We start from the raw sequence: 8,503 nt of genomic DNA on the forward strand, positions 1-8,503 counted from the left end.
AAATAAAGTCTATTTATTTAAAAAAAAAAACAATTGCTAGACTTAGAAGGATATTGCACAAAAATGCTCCATTTAGGGATAGGGCCATATAATAAGAGGAAAACCAACATTTTCTCACAATTTCCTCTTTCATGCATTCCCATGAAAGCCAAAGAGTTAAAACATATCAGAAGCAGGGGCGCCTGGGTGGCTCAGTTGTTAAGCGTCTGCCTTCGGCTCAGGTCATGATCCCAGGGTCCTGGGAATCGAGCCCCCACATCGGGCTCCCTGCTCGGCAGGAAGCCTGCTTCTCCCTCTCCCACTCCCCCTGCTTGTGTTCCCTCTTTCGCTGTGTCTCTCTCTGTCAAATAAATAAAATCTATATAAAAAAAAATCAGAAACAAAAACCATTGGTTGTGTTGTCCAGCAAGTAGGGCTATTCGGCAGGCAGGTTTTGGAATCTTCTGTTTTATAGAAATTAATCCTCTACAAACATCACGGAAACTGCAAGCTTAACTTGGTATTTCTATAGAGAAGGAGAAAAAGGAACAGAGACCAACATTGCATACACCATCTTGAAAGGCAGCCTCTTGCAAACACCGTCACATTTGCTTCTTCATGCTGAATCAAGATCACAGAGGTACTCGGAAGTGAAATTAAATGAGGGAACAATAACAACATTCTTGAGTCCTTTATCATTTGTGCCAGTCTGGAGAAGTACATTACACTATAAAGGAAGAAATAATAGTACGGGTGGATGACAATATATTTATTGTTTATTGCAAGAAAAATGTATTACTTTCATAACATGAAACCATATTTTATAACTATTCTTTAAGTCAACAAACAAAAACAAAACTTTCTCTTCTTTGCAATCTGACCTTTCTCTACCTGTACTTTATGCTTCTGTCATGGTTAATGCTTGTAAGCAACAGAAGATGGACTCTGCTTGAATAAGCAAAAGGACAATATTCGAAGGTTGTTAAGCAGGTCACAAAACCCTTTGGAGGGCTGGAGAACTGGGCTTGAATGAGCTCCTAGAAACAGTTCCCAACACATGGCAGAACCAGGCTGATTAGGAAACTGTTACCATCACCGTTGCCACCAACCAATCATTGTGCAGTTTGAGCCACTGTCACATCCATACCAGGAATTCTACCTCACAGCCTAACCTCCAAAGAAAGAAATCAAGTTCACCATGTGTGTTAGGGTTTTCCAGAGAGACAGAATGTGTGTGTGTGTGTGTGTGTGTGTGTGTGTGTGTGTGTATCTTATTGGTTTACGAAATGGGCTCATGTGATTGTGGAATCTTGGTAAGTCCACACTTGATCTTAGCCAAAAGGCTGAGAAGCGATGAGTCTTGATAAGTCCAATATCGGATGGGGTAAGCTTTAAGGGAAGAGTTGCAATGCAAGTCCAAAGGCAGATTGCTAGCAGAATTCCCTCTCACTTTGGGGAGGTTAGTCTTTCATTCTATTCAGGCCTTTAACTGATTGGATGAGGCCCATACTGGAGAGAAAAATCTGCTTGATTCAAAGCCTGCTAATTTAAATGTTAATCTCATCCAAAAAATACCAAAAACAAAATAAAACCTCACAGAAACTCCAGAATAATGTGTGACCAATTATCTGGCTACCATGGCTCAGCCAAGCTGACTCAAAAAGTCATCTGTCTCTCCATCCTGACACTCTCCTGTCACCAGCTTTGGGTCAAAGTTTGGCAAAATCAGGTTTGATGGGCAGAACGGAATCAGCGGGGGGTCTAGGCAGGAAAGAGATGGCATAATTGAAAGGATAATTTCGGAGTTTTTATTAGGAGGACAATTTATCTTGATGTGGGAAGGGATAGTGATGCACCCAAGGACTATCCCAAGGGGGAAACTATTACTGCACCTACATCTGAAGGGCCAAGGGGAAGGAGCTATTCCTGGAATAGCCAGCAGAGATAGTAAACAGTTTTTTGTTCTGTTTCCTTTTGTTTCATTTCAGAGCTTTGAGGGAATCTATTGAGAGCAGCTTTCATGTACCAAAAGGGTGCTGAGCTTTTTTTCCTTCACTGGCAGTTTCATGGCTGGTGGTCCTTTAATCACCTCTAGTCGGTAGGCCAGACTGCAATGATCACAACAGCCACAAGGAGCAATAAAATCACCATTGTCATCCCACAAGATGTTGACTTGCTGTCCACAATATTCACAGACCTGCTTTCAGGATGAAGTTTTTCATCTGTAGTGCCCACCAAGTTGGCAAGGTCATCAGTTATGTCCACGACTCTCTGACATTGCCACTGCCTATTCCTGGAACAGTTAGAATACTTCCCTGGCATCGATGGAGCTGGGGGAATCGGTGCTCCCCTGCTCTCTACTACTTCCTCTCTCCAATATCTTCATGCCTCCCATTGGCTAAACCCAACCAGAAGCCAGAGGCAGGGAAACCTTGGTCATATGGTCCACACAGGTCAGCCTCCTGGGGGGCAAGGCAGGTAGAGAAGGGTAGAAAGTGGATCTGGGGGGACAAACAGAAGAAACCTGTCACACAGAGCCTGGGTAACTGGGCACCAGCTGTAAGATGGACTGGGAAGGCGAGATCTAGGAACACAAGACCTGCCTTCTACCTTCAGGGGCAAGATCTAAAATGGCAGAAATTTACAAAATACAGGAAAGGTGTTGCAGTGCTACTGGGTAGACACAAACAAAACAATTGTCCTCTTTGACTTCCACCCATTGAGTCCATCCCGAAGATCACAGACATCTTCAAACAGTAGCCACTGCTGAGGTACACACCTTTCCAATCTTAGAAAAGCTGAAAACAATGAGGATGCCTCCTCCTACACAGGTCTTTCTCTCCTTTACCAGAACATCTTTTGTCCTAGGACCCCTAACCATGTATATCTTCATGCAGGCCTTCATCCCTGCCCTTGGGAGGAGACTGGAAATTTTCTAGTGTTATCTGAGAAAAAGAAACAAGAAATAAACACATTTACACAAAAATAAAATGTTTTGTTTCAGCAAGGACACTCTAAATATATAGTTAGTACCCAAATCTCCAATTTAATCTTAGAAATATTCAAAGTCAAAGGGCATTGGCCCGAATACCAATGTTCAGAGAGACTCCGAGACTCCAAAAGGACGTATAGCAGCCTCCTGCTTCCTCGTGGCAGCTCAGGTGATGAGTCACCAGTCTGTGTTTGGGGGCCGGCAAGCTGGCATCAGCTCTTCCTCCAGGTGTTTTCTAAAAATCACACACACCTATGCAAATATAATCTTATAGTCTAGAGCTTTCATCCCAGAAGCCATACTTATAAAAATAGACCAAGGTCAGAAGTTGTTACTGGTGCTTAGGGTCAGATCGACCCTGCAAAGGTGTGTTATTGGGCCTGCATGGTATTATCCTCCACTGAATTTAATATTAATTTTTGGTTGCCAACATTCAAAGACTGGGAAATTCAAAACCAAAATCCAGATTGTCAGCTGCTCCTAAACACTAGGATGCTCTGGGAAGACCAGGCCCATGTTCAAACATGGCAGCACTCAAGGGTGCTGAGACACACCTGACTCCTTTTGCTAGGACATGTGCTTTTCAAATTATCACTTCTTTTGTCCCCTAGAAACCAAAGGTGACCATGAGGGATGGATTGTCATCATAATTGAGCCTTTGTTTTTCCTATAGTCAAGTTAGAGAGAAAAATATTTCTCGCATACATCCATATCAAAATGCGGGGTAGTTAAAGATAGACTAAGAGAACCATATGTTTCAAGAAAAAAAGGGAAGGAAGCCATCTTTGTGCTGACAATGACCCAGCCTGCTTTACTCATTGCTTTTGGCATGGGCCTGAGTGACATGTGGGGTTGTGATACCTGGCGTGGCCCTAGCAGACTCCTTTAGACCCATGTTGCTCTCTCGGTTCCTTATTTAACTTGCTTTTCAAACCCTAAACATAATTTTTTTTTCATCCAAAATGCTACATGTTACCTAGAAGAATAGAGATGTCCAACTTCATACATTATCCAAGCTGAATTCATTATCCAATTCCTGAAGGCAATTATATAGGCAAGTCACCTGGCTAAGGACCAGAGACATAGCACCGACAAAGACCAACAAGATCTTGGCCCTTGGAGAGCTACCACTCTCTTTCCAACTCTTCCAGAAGTTAACTGGAGTATATTACTATGTAGAAATCTCATTTTTCAGCGAACAACTTCATAACTTTTTCTTAAGCCTGAACTCTAACCTGGAAAAGTATCCTTACATCTGGTAATAGGGTTGCTTTCTATAAGAAGAAATCAGACAAAGATGGAGAGGGGCAAAATTATTTCCACTGACAAGTCTCCAAATGTTTTTACGATTGTATCAGTCAAGATAGATTGTGGTGTTGTGGTACCAAATGACTCCAAGTTTCAGAGGCTTACTTCCTGTTCAGGCTACATGTCTGTCCCAGATCAGCAATGGTGCTTCTCCAGGTCAGCTTCCTATGGGGACTCAGACTGAGGGAGCAGCCTCTACCTGTGACCTGGCCGGTATGCAGCAAAAAGAAAGAACTATGGCAGAACCACACAATAGCCCTTTGGTCTTCTGCTCGGAAGTCTAACAAGTCACCTTCACTAGCATTTCTTTGGACAAATCAAGTTTCGTGGCCACACCTGAGTTCAATAGGACAGGGATATATTATCCTCCTCCGGCAGGATGGGTACTACATAGCAGCAAGAAATTGATAGTTTCCAACTAAAAAAACCAAATAATATAGCACAGGAAGGAATGGACAGCCTAAAGTCAGGTGTGTTCCCTTGTTCCTCGCTGCAACAGCCCTGGTCACAGGTTTTCCTCACAAAGCAGATGGATGCTCACACTGTGTATCACGACCTGCATTGCAAGGTCCAGTTTCCCCTGCCTGCTCATCATGGCAAAGTGACTGAAACAAGGAAACCTAGAAAATTGGTTTGGTTTTTTTTTTGGGGGGGGGGTTAGTTGGGTAGTACTAAATAACTTCCTGACTTAATTGATTGATGAATAATAACTCCTAAAATTAGCTCTGCATTTCATTACATAGTGTCCGAAACGAAATCCACTCAGCTTACCTGAAATCCTGGGAAATGCATATGATGAACAAATGTCCTTTAAGCTCCTAAAATTGTCTTCCTCTCTAGTTTGTCTTCCAGGCATTACATATGGGGGTGGGAGAGGGATTCATTTCCATTTGTATAGCCTCTCTTTCTCCACAGCTTCCAAGAGCACCCACAGGTTTACAACCTTAACCATCAGAAAGGTCTTAGTTCTTTCTTCACTCCCTTAGAAGGAGATAAAGATTGGGAACTGAAAACTGTAATTACTTCCTACCCATGCTAACTTGTACATTTTCTCTCCAAAAATTCACCAGGAGAATTTATAAAATACAGATGGGAGAAGGCAACCATGTAATTCATAAAGATCCGGGGCAAGAGCCAGAGGACTGTAAATATACAAATGCCTTGCAGGTGGGAAGGGAATCCTCTAGTTCCCAGAGAGGAAGCCACTTAACCCCATTAGGACCTGGGGAGAAATCCTGGAAGATGATTCCTTCACCAAAGAAGGTGGAGGAATCTTGAGTCTTTTTGTTGTTGGGGGGGGGGGGGAGGGACAGAAAGAGAGGGAGAGAATCTTAAGCAGGCTCCACGCCCCCACGCCCAGCACAGAGCCCAATGCAGGGCTCGATCTCAGGATCCTGAGATCATGACCTGAGTCGAAATCAAGAGTCCAGCGTTTAACGTACTGAGCCACCCAGGTGTCCCAGGAATCCTGAGTCTTTTACAGCAATTAGCTACACCTGCAGACTACCCACGTTGCATTTTCTTTTCATCAGTTTGCTTTCAGCCCCAAAGAGACATAAATTCAACTTCCCCAAATTATTCTACTCTAAATCACTAAATGTTAACTCCATGGGAAAACATGATTAAAAATAGAAATACTGTTATTATGGGTCTGAGACCCTTTTGTCAAGATCTGAATGTGGGAGGCCGAATGTGCTTTCCCAAATGTAAGCCTCTTAACCCACATTACCACTTCCTCTACCACTGATTTCTAAACTCAGCAAGTATTTACTGAGAATCCGTGGGCTGAAAAATGAATTTAGTTGCAGAATGTACTTACCTTCCAAGCAATGAAGTGACTGCCTCGTGTCCACCTCTGAGCGGATGTGCATGCAGACCACCTGGCCAAATGAGCAAGCTCCCATGTGGTCTTCGATAAAGCCTTCCCATAAAACAGGAGAAGAGTTGCGTTTTCATTGGCTTGAGCTTATTAACAAGGAAACTGGAAGAACCTTGATTAAAAAAAAAAAAAAGCCTAGGGGTGAAGTGGAAAGTTTTCTTAAAGCCATGCTTACAGTCCAGCACAAAACTTGACACCTTCTAAGATGCAAGCGCTACACTCAAAAGAAAAAAATTATGGTGGGCATCCAGTCTACACACAATTGAAAGGTAAGTAGTAGGGATATAGACACAATCCCCATCTTTCGTGGAGCTTACAGGCTATGGGGAAAGATGGACAAATACTTGGAAATTGGATGAGCATGGTAAAAGGAGAGGTACATGGAGCTGTGAAATAAGGAAGAGAAACATTTAATTTGGGCGAGTCAGAAAAGGCTTCCTTGAGGAAGTGGCTTGGAAGCTGAGACCTAAAAAATTTGTGGAATATTAATTAGAACACATGGCAGCTCAGATTTGCTGCCCACAGTGATTCTCACTGTTGTCAGCTCCCCACCTTTTCCACCCAAGAAGCTCCCACCAGGCATGGCACGTCGCAATCAAAGCTCAGCAGCAAACCACCCACCTGATTCCATTAGGCAGACAATGAGACAAATAAGTGGAGAAATCAGCTGAGGACTCTTTTCCATCTACAGGGATTTAAATGGAAAAACCCAAAGCTTACTTGGGTACTAGATACTAGTTTCCTAGTATCACAGAAGTGAGCTACTTTGGATTCTATAGAATAGGCAGTCCCAAACTCCTGCCAAGACCATGGTAACTGGACCTTCCCACAGTCAAGAATAGCATGTCACCTTTTTATTTTTTCATAGTCTTTAAAAGATAATGAGATAGGAAACCGTAGCTTTATAAATGGAACAAGAAGGAGGAACTTCTTGTCAATCGTTTGACAAATGTATTTGAAAACTTTCCTCCAAGATTAGTGCAAAAAGCAAAATAACAGCAAGTGTTACCAGCAGTCGATATCACTTTTAGATTTAAAGATAAAATGTACATTGCTTTTCTATAAGGCTTTTCGTGCTTCAGTTAGAACGAGAGTATGTGATCCCATATTTCTCATATAAATGAGCAACAACATAGTTTAACCAGCAATAATCCAACTGGCAACTAGATGCACACAGTTTGATCCAACTGACAAGGCTGGATATGGAAAGCTCTCAGGAAATTGATTACAAGTAGAACAGTTGCGTGAGTATTAATAATTTGTCTCCTGAAGATGTACAGTCCTAACAGATAAAAATGCTCTTTGATATAATTCTCATAATTAGGATGCCTGCTTCTTCTGGGGGTTATTTTAACTGCATGTGGTGTGGGTCTTCCTCATTAGCCACGAAAAGAGAACTTGAGATAGACCAAAGAAGACCATGAGCAACCCAAACTCCATGCCTAAAGTTTATAGTCCTCAGTGTGGGTATGACGAGGACCTCTGTTTGCCTTTTCCTTTTACCTGTGGTAGATGCTACTTGTCCCCGTTCTTCTGCCAGAGCAAATTAAATCAGGTTCTCTTTGCTAACCTTAAAGGCATCCTATTAATCAAAACCACCTTAGCTGAGACACCTTTCTTATTCAGCCAAGAGCAAAAAGACTCAGGAGCCCTGGCTATAGAAAGCACTCACTCAGCTCCGAGAGATTCTTTTGTTAGGGAAAAAGAGGCCACATGGGGTGCATCATTCCTGGGGCTCTGTGGTGTGTGTTAACAGACAGAAAGACTTCAGAGGAGATTATTTCTGGCCTTTCTTTGAAATAAATGTAACTGTAACTTTGAGTTTGGGGAGGTACAATCTACAAGTGAACTGGGTAATCTCACACATTGTGATATATTCGTTGGGTGGGAATAAAAGTCTATGAGTTACATCTTATTCCTCTCAGGGAGAAATCTCTTGAGAAAATTACAGCAAAGCAATGGGATTCTTTATTTTGCTTTCTCTTAAAAAAAAAAAAACTCTTCTGACAGTACCATTATATATTTTGATATTTTTTGTCCTGAGGAAACTGCATTTTGCCTTCTTTGTAATGTGACTTGAATGAATATTATGTATTTTCACTATCCATATGATACAGGGATGATTACAGTGTTCCCACAAGGGCTAATATTCATCAAATGAGTCATTATACTTTATTTCCTCCAACTATTCATGATGCATTTTTTTCATAACGCATTTTTTAAATTGATTTCTCAATTATGAATCGGTTGGATCAAGTAAAATACAGTGAGTTTTCAACACGTAAGTCAGTTTCTAGCCTTCTGTGATTTGGTAGGTGCGGTCATTTCTCCCAAAGAATATGCTC

The 8,503-nt window shown here is 42.0% G+C and overlaps 1 long non-coding RNA gene across 1 annotated transcript; it reads right to left on the minus strand.

Moving 5' to 3' along the window:
- Positions 1-1,255: 1,255 nt before the first annotated feature.
- On the minus strand, positions 1,256-6,178 carry LOC114212322 (uncharacterized). Its single transcript, XR_003609942.1, has 3 exons — positions 6,099-6,178; positions 5,051-5,260; positions 1,256-2,924 (listed from the first exon to the last, which is right to left on the minus strand). It is a non-coding gene; the product is annotated as an uncharacterized LOC114212322 (long non-coding RNA).
- Between the last annotated feature and the right edge of the window lie 2,325 nt (positions 6,179-8,503).

This window comes from Eumetopias jubatus, unplaced genomic scaffold, assembly GCF_037043125.1.
Source record: "Eumetopias jubatus isolate StellerSeaLion01/CBP00866 unplaced genomic scaffold, mEumJub1_p1.0 scaffold_1, whole genome shotgun sequence".
NCBI lineage: Eukaryota > Metazoa > Chordata > Mammalia > Carnivora > Otariidae > Eumetopias > Eumetopias jubatus.